Here is an 8,059-nt window from a genome sequence, read left to right as displayed (position 1 = left end):
CCACTAAGAACCCCACCCTTACCCCTAGCGAGCGATGGGAGATCTTGCTGTCCAGCCCCGCCTTGGAGGATCAGCTACGGCTGGTTACCAGGGGCCAGGTGGCGAAGACAGCATATGGAATCCTGTGAAGAGGGATCCACTCTCATCCAGCGCGTTTTGCGCTGACATGCTGTGCAATTAAAGTTGTTCCTCCTCCTGACGTAGTTTGAATGAGTCAAGGATATAAGGTGCGTTCGTAGCCTCCCATTCTGTGTCGGCTTTGTGGCGCAGTGGGTAGAGCACCATGTACATTGCGTTCCGCCCGCAGGGTCGAGGGATCGAAACCAGGCGCCGGATAGTATTTTTTTATATAATGTAGGGGGAGGGGTGCGGACTACGACTACGGACGTCAACGCGGGTGACATCGTACGTTAATGAAATGCTCTGCCTTTAAAAATAGCATCAGAAAAGTGGCGGCCGCGGCCAGGAATAGAACCCGCGTCCTTCGGCTCAGCAGCACAGCGCCATTGCGTTAAGATGAAGGTTTACTGTACAAAATAGTATAGTATAGTATAGTGTAGTGTAGCATAGTATAGCATAGTATAGTACAGTACATTACAGTGCGGTATATTTTCGCGTGTTGGCGGTTCACGTTTAATGCGCTGCTGAGCACGAGGTCGCGGGTTCGATTCCTGGCCGCGGCGGCCGCTTTTCTGATGGAGGCGAAAAGCAAAAACGCCCGTGTGTACGAGATTTCGGCGCACGTTAAAGATCCCCAGGTGGTCAAAATTAATCCGGAGCCTTCCACTACGGCGCGCCTCATCGCCTGCGTTGCGTCGGCGCGTTAAACCCTACAATCAATCAATCAATCAATCAGGTTCACGTTTAACTTTCACAAAGTATGCACCTCCGATATTCCTCATTCTTCAAGCATAAAATGCTCTCGAAGAAACCCACCTTCGAAACTGCGTGCGTACGGGCGAGCGTGAGTTACGGCGAGCACTGGCGTTTTGCGATCGTTGAGATGTCTTCACCCGGCCGTTCGACGCAATACGGATGGGGAGCGCGCCCATTTTGCTAACCTGCGCGGTCCCTATAAATCCCATCCGAAGCTCGCTGGTTTACTTCTACGCGATATACCGCTTCTCCAGTGGGTTTTCTCTGCTCCCGGTGCGAGGCTGTGATAAGCGACCCGCCGCCCGCCCCATACACCCCCAACGTTCAGTTGTAGGCCATATATACAGACTTTGTCGCTCAATACACACATATGTGGAAACTTTCGGACGATGGTTCTTCCTCGCATTCCATGCTCTCGACTACTTGTTTCGTAGAGCTCGAGCGGATTTTAAAAGCGGAGTTGTCGTAGGTCGAGCCTTTTTGTCCGTCCGCTGAAGGTCATGCGTCACGCAGGGCTGGACCAGGTTCCCATACCCGGCGGCGGCCTCGCGCGGTGGTCTCTCATGCAGGGGCGGGAGAGATGGGAGGGAGCCTCCCGCCGATGACGCTAAGCTGACGGTTCCTTTGCGCGGCGACGGCGATGCCGTTCTCGGGTGAGCGCCTATTGACGTTCGCACCGGCACAAGAGAACCATGGCTCCCCTAATTCAGCAGATTTCGCAGTGGGTGGAACTGGGTTTAGTTTTTCCTTGTATTGAGGCGAAAGCTGTATATGTCTAGTCGTTCAGTGAGCCTTCAACATCCTTGAGGGACTCATAACATAAAAGATATCCTCGGATAGAAGGTGAAAGACACGTCGACGGGGGACGTAAATGGGGACGAAGACAACGTGAAACAAAGTAAACCAAGTAACCATATCTGATGCATCGCAATAGCCTTTCGGAAAGTTTTCATGGTTCTCGCGAAGCTCTCAAAACGCAATGAGCATTGAAGAGCGGTAGCTGTCAGGCTATCTCTTTCGAGGCATGCTAGAAAATGGTGCTCCTTGGTATGTTTAAAGGGACCCTGTAACACTCTTCGTGCAGTGCAAGTAAACCTGCGCGATGTTTAGATTAGACTTCCAGGAACACCCGAGCCAAATATTACACGTGCACGTGAAGCGGTAAGCGCGCAAATCGCCGAGAAAGACGCGGAAAAACCAACCGCTTTCTCTTCAATTCTTCTCATTATGCACCCCTGGCATGGCCTCTCCGACGTCAATCGGGCCATGGCTGTCCTGGCTGTCCTATTGGCTGTCGCTGGTCAACTTCGCGGCTAAATTCTGGCATTTCCTGTGACGATCAGCCGTCGTCGGCGCTGTGTATGAACCTCTTCTATGTCTGAACCTGTCCGCATGCTTTTGGTGTTTCTTTTATTTTGAGTGCGCGCGGAGTTTGAGTGACGGACTAAATATTCCACTTTCAACGAGCCCACTCGACAACAAACGTTTATTGCTCCAAAAACGCCCTACCAGCCTGAGCGCTTGCTTGCGAGCAGGCAGCCATGCCTGCTCTTTTGTGATACCAGACCGGAAATAGACCCATCCACGTTGCGGGGAAAAGCACGAAACTCCCCGGCCTGTGACATATCGAAGGCCGCCGAACAGAACGCCGCGCGCCGCCCCCCTCACCGGGAGAGAGCGCGCAGCTTTCGTTGCGTTGTCCGCGGTTGAGTTGAGAGGGAACATTTATGCGCGATTTTTCATCGTGCGTAGTTTCGGTGATAGTGAACGGATTTTCATAATTCTTGCGGGAGGAGATTGCTGGGATAATAGACTTTACCCCAAAATACATTCCGATTAGTCGATGGTAAGTGTTGCAGGGTCCCTTTAAACCTCGGTGTAAGGAAGTTGAAAAATCCGAAAGGCTTGCTTTTTTGCAACCATTATTTTGTTATCGCCGTTGTATAGATGTGCCGCCATAAAAATACTGATAAATGTGCTGTATTGAGTGCATCTTTATAGGGTATAGCTGATTTTCGTTGCAACGATACTTCACTACGGGCCTCGTGCACTGCAGTTTCAAGTAAACATGGGGCGCCACGTGGTAGTGGTGGCGGCGTTTTTTCCAAAGGAGAAAATAAACATATACAGCAGTTCGCTACGGGGCTCAATTAGAACAACAACCGGAAAATCAATATACGGTATATCACCTCGTTTTATTATCTCCCCAGCTTCAATTTAAATATAAATATTCTTCTTACGGGTATCGCGGGAATACATGCTATAATATTTTAGAAAGCGCCACTTCTCCAATAAAAACAGCCGACTGTACACATAGATCATGTTCTTGCGACGCCGACGTGCACAAAGCACATGGAACCCGAGAAGAAATGAAAATAACATAACCACAGGTGCATATGCGTATCCGCCCGCTACTTGTCATGCGATCTCTGCGAATAAGTGCCGTGTATCCAGCAAAACGGAACGAGTGTTTATTTTTGTATCTCCCCATATATCCTTCTGGTGTCAGTGTAAGTGTGCACGCATCACAAAATATTGCACGTAGTCTTGACGGCAAAATATATAAAGAAAGCTCTAAAACGAAAACACAGGACACTAAATATTTATGTTTACGCTAGCGACGCAATGATAAACAGACGGACGCACACCAGCCAGTAGAGACTCGCGTCTACAGTTTTACTGAAATGACTCTCGAATATTTCAAACATATAACTTGTAGTTTGCGTTTCTGCCACAGTAGGTCCAAGAAAACGAGTTCGAGTGGTGCTTGTTGCGCAAAATATTTTTGTATACGTATAAAGGCATGTATACGTATACGTATACGTATACGTATAAGTATACGTATAAAGGCATGTATAGTTACACGAACACGAACATCGCGTACAACTCATCAGCTTTAAAACGATCTCCATTATTCCACGTGGTCTTCTTTTTCCATTGGCACTACAAATGCGAGAGGAACCATTTGTGGGAAACTATAGCTCACGTTGTGCGCAACACCATGTCTGTGCCCGTGGCTATGTAGAGCAATTCGCTCTATTCGCTCACTCAATCACTCACTCACTCTATTCGCTCACCCCCTCACTCACTCGCTCTATTCGCTCACTTAGTAACTCACCCCCTCACTCACTCGCTCTATTCGCTCACTTAGTAACTCACCCCCTCACTCACTCGCTCTATTCGCTCACTTAGTAACTCACTCACTCACTCACTCACTCACTCACTCACTCACTCACTCACTCACTCACTCACTCACTCACTCACTCACTCACTCACTCACACCGTAGATACGTCTTCAGTTGCGTGCATCAGTGCGTGCACATATCATGTGTGAAAAATACCCAGATGCTTTAGACATTGCAGTTTAGCGCTAGAGCTGTTCGTCCGGTCTCGTATTTTTGCGAATTTAAAGTGCCTCTTTTTTTCTGCACCGTTTGTCTTAGGGTACACACGGCAGATGTAGAAACAGTTAGAGCTGTTTTCTGGTTTAAGAGGTGCAAAGGAAAAAGAACCGAGAACAAAAGAGCATCCGGACCAGTGGCTTTCCCCAACATCAACTCTGAGATCGACCTTTGTACCTCTCAAGGATATGTGCCACTCTAAGTTCGCTGCCGCCTCATCAGGTAACCAAAGAAAACTAAATCCTTAAATGCTTTAACACCACAAACAGACGGACATGAGGCCCAGAAGATTTCGTGTTATTAAACGAACACTCCCTAAATCCGGTACTCGTCATTGACTTAGTCCCCTGTGCTCACTATCAAAAAGTTCCTTCTGAAGACAATGCTTTCTTTCCCTACTTCCTTGGCGGGCAAGTGGTCAGCATCTCAGCAAAGAACGGTGGGGCTCCGCATGTACAGGCGCCGTCATAAGTAACTGGAACGATGATTTGTGAATATCACGAAATATTTGTCTTACTGACTTTATGACAGGCACTACCGGTTTACAGGAAGCTTTTTTCCATAACGGAGGACCCCTTTAAACGCACGCCAATGCAGCCAGGCAGTTTCCGGAAGGAGAAATTCCTGCAAATTTACGAGACTGTGTTCTAATTGCTCTTGACGGCACCTGTACTGCTGCTCCTTAATAATTGAAGCGTTCATGCCAGGTGGAAATGAGCATCGATAGGTACTAAGGGAGGCGGAGGAGGAGAAACTTCATTTATTCCATCCGTTGTGACTGGTGTCACCCCTGACCAGTGAGGGGTGTCCTCAGTCCAGGACTCCCTCGTTGTAGCCGATATAGTGCCTAGAATATACTGGTATATTCTAGGCACTATAGTAGCCGGCCTCCCGGGCCCTATTTACCAGCCGAAGCTGGGAGCAGGTTCGGAGCCGGTCAGCGTCTGCGCCCACTGTGAAGGGAAGATACGCATCTGTGCCGGACCCCCGCGCACCCGCATCTTTCGCCTACCTGTGGAGTTCATGCAACACTCTCGAAAAATAAAGTTCTCACCAAGGAGTAGTTCGATGGGTCCGGACGTTTATGTCCACATCATAGTGTGCTTCCGGTCCGCGTCTTCGACATCGGCACGTTGCAAGGGGGCAGTTGGCATTCTACGCGCCGGCCCGCAAGGTGAGATCGAGCACGTATGCTGAAAGTCGTTTAGATAAGGAAACCGGAACACGTCTTTGCACTGCTGCTTTGGCGGAACTTTTGCCGCGAAGGAGCCGTCGGCGCCGTGGCTTAGTTGGTTAAAGCGCCTGTCTAGTAAACAGGAGATCGTGAGTTCGAATCTCACCGGTGCCTGTTGCGATGTGACTTTTTCTTTTTCTCTCTTACCGCGGAGAGACGCGTTCATTTTTGCATCAACTTTCCCTATTTTTAAATTTAATGCGGGAGATTTTTATTGTTCACTTAAACGTATGGCTACGTTCGCGGCCGTTTCAGCAGCAGAGCTGCTTAGGCTTTTTATTCCGCCGTGGAGCGTTACCGGAAAACTCAGCCCAGCCGAGCGCACGTGAACGTGCGCCTCGTGAGGAGCTCCCGGCGTCGGCCAGCTCTACCTTCGAGAACACTTTGCTCAGCGTTCGTGGCGTCATCTCTCGTGTGCTCTTCTCCTTGCCAGTACACGCGCATTCGCGCCTGAAGTATAGGAGCACAGACGCCGCGAGTTCGTACTAAATACGCCGAGCTTGCGAAGCCGGTTGCAGCGGGTTCTAGCGCGTGCCAACATGGTCCCCTTCGGGAGAGATGTGAAAGGCTGCGTACAAAACTATCCGGGCCTGCTAGTCATAGAGAACTCGGAAGAGAAAGCGGTTTGGAAAACTCAGACGGCAACCAAAGAATCCGTCACGAGAAAGCTTCGCGTTCAACCATCGTCGTCGTTTGACGGAGGTGGTGGTGGTAAAAAACATTTTTTATTGAGCAGCCAAGGGAGCTGGAAAGGGACGTGGTCAGCCTCCTACGTCCAGGAGGCCGCGAGCCTGCGCCGAATCCAGGGCTCGTTGCACCAGGGCGATTTGATGCTCCGGCGCCGAGCTGGTCAGCGCAGACTCCCACTGCTCAAGGGAGGGGGAGTGAATGGGGTGGGGGTGGTGGGGACATGAATAAACAAGGTGGTAGGTTGTGAGAGGGATGTCACATTGTGGGCAGTTGTAGGGGAAAATGGACGGGGATATGTGGGAGAGGATAGTGTGGTTGTAGAAGGTTTCTGTTTGTAGACGCCGATATATGTGAGCTTGGTGGTTGGAGAGACTGTGGTGTGGAGGAGGGTATGTTCTTCTGATGTGTGTGTAGTGCGCGAGGAGGGAGCTGTAGGTAGAGTCCAGCGGAGTTAGGATTTCATGGTTAGAGATGAGGCGCCCGGCGGTCTCGGTCCTTGCGGTTGGGAGTGCCCGGGTAAGGAGATCGCGGGCTGCGGCATGAGCCGCCTCATTCCCGGCAAGGCCAGCATGGCCTGGGGTCCAGACGATAGAAATTTCAATGTCCTCGGGAAGGTGTTGGAGCACAGGGAGGGCCTGGGGTGGTGCAAGGCCAGCTTGATACAGCCGACAGGCTTGTTGGGAGTCCGTAATGATGGTCAAGTATGGTTGATGCTGGTGTGTGGTAGTTGCAGGGGCGATGGCAAGCGCTTCGGCTGAGGTGACCGGCAGATTTCGATAGGTGACGGCTGTGGCCAGATGTCCGTTCGAGTCCACAGTAACTAGGGTGGTGCGCGTGCGGTCGGTAGTTGTAGCAATATCCGTATATCGGGTTTGAGAGTCGGCGCCGTGCCGTTTATCAAGCATCTTCACCCTGGCTTCGCGACGTCCTCGATTGAAAGATGAGTGCATGTGTTTGGGGACCGGGCTAACCTTCAGGCGTTGACGAATGGACAGGGGGATGCGTTGGAGTTCGTGTTGAGGGGAAGGGGACGGCCGGCCAATGTTTTGGAGAACGCGTCTACCTGAGGGAGTGAGGGCGAGGCGATGGAGGTGGGACGTCCGCTGTGCTTCTAGTAGTTCGCTGAGCGTGTTGTGCAGGCCGAGGTGAAGCAGACGCGCATTGGAAGTATAAGTTGGGAGTCCAAGGGCAGCTTTGTACGTTTTCCGTATTAGAGCATCCAGCTTGTTGATTTCCTGTGGTTTTAGGTTGACAAAAGGAGTTCCGTAGGTTATACGGCTGACTAGCAGTGCTTGGACCAGGCGGCAGGTGTCTTGTTCTTTGAGGCCGTGAGTGGATCCTCTTATTCGTCGTATTAGGTGAGTGAGCTGTGTGACCGTTTTCTGTAGCTGCGGCAGGAGGGTGGCGCCGGAACCATCGTAGTGGATAGGCACACCCAATATACGGAGAGCGGGGACTTGGGGAATAGGAGAGCCCTGGATGGTAACTTGCGGATCGGGAGTAGCCACAGCAGGCCGACCTCGCGTGCGGGCGCGAAGGACTAGGAGAGCCGATTTGTTAGGTTCGCATGTCAAACCTCTGGGCGAGAGATAGTCGATAGTTGTGTCGATCGCTTGTTGGAGAGCGTCTTGTTGTGCGCCGCTGGAGCCCTGCGTTGTCCAAATGGTCAAATCGTCCGCGTAAAGAGCGTGCTGGAGACCGGGGATAGCTTGTAGGCGACTCGGAAGGTGAAGGAGGGCAATATTAAATAACAATGGCGAAATAACGGAGCCTTGTGGGGTGCCCTTGGGCGGAGTGTGGAAGATGGGGGATCGAAGGGGCCCAAGTCGCAGTGTTGCGGTCCGGTTTCGGAGAAAAG

General features: G+C 51.1%; 1 non-coding gene across 1 annotated transcript; it reads left to right on the top strand.

Moving 5' to 3' along the window:
• The first annotated feature begins 5,551 nt into the window (after positions 1 to 5,551).
• On the top strand, positions 5,552 to 5,625 carry Trnat-agu (transfer RNA threonine (anticodon AGU)). Its single transcript has one exon. It is a non-coding gene; the product is annotated as a tRNA-Thr (tRNA).
• The last annotated feature ends 2,434 nt before the right edge of the window (positions 5,626 to 8,059 follow it).

This window comes from Haemaphysalis longicornis, unplaced genomic scaffold (assembly GCF_048455015.1).
Source record: "Haemaphysalis longicornis isolate Haplotype H1 unplaced genomic scaffold, Haemaphysalis longicornis Haplotype H1 scaffold_7, whole genome shotgun sequence".
Lineage (NCBI taxonomy): Eukaryota > Metazoa > Arthropoda > Arachnida > Ixodida > Ixodidae > Haemaphysalis > Haemaphysalis longicornis.
The sequence above is the reverse complement of the archived record's forward strand: the minus strand, read 5'-3'. Positions and strand labels throughout refer to the sequence as shown.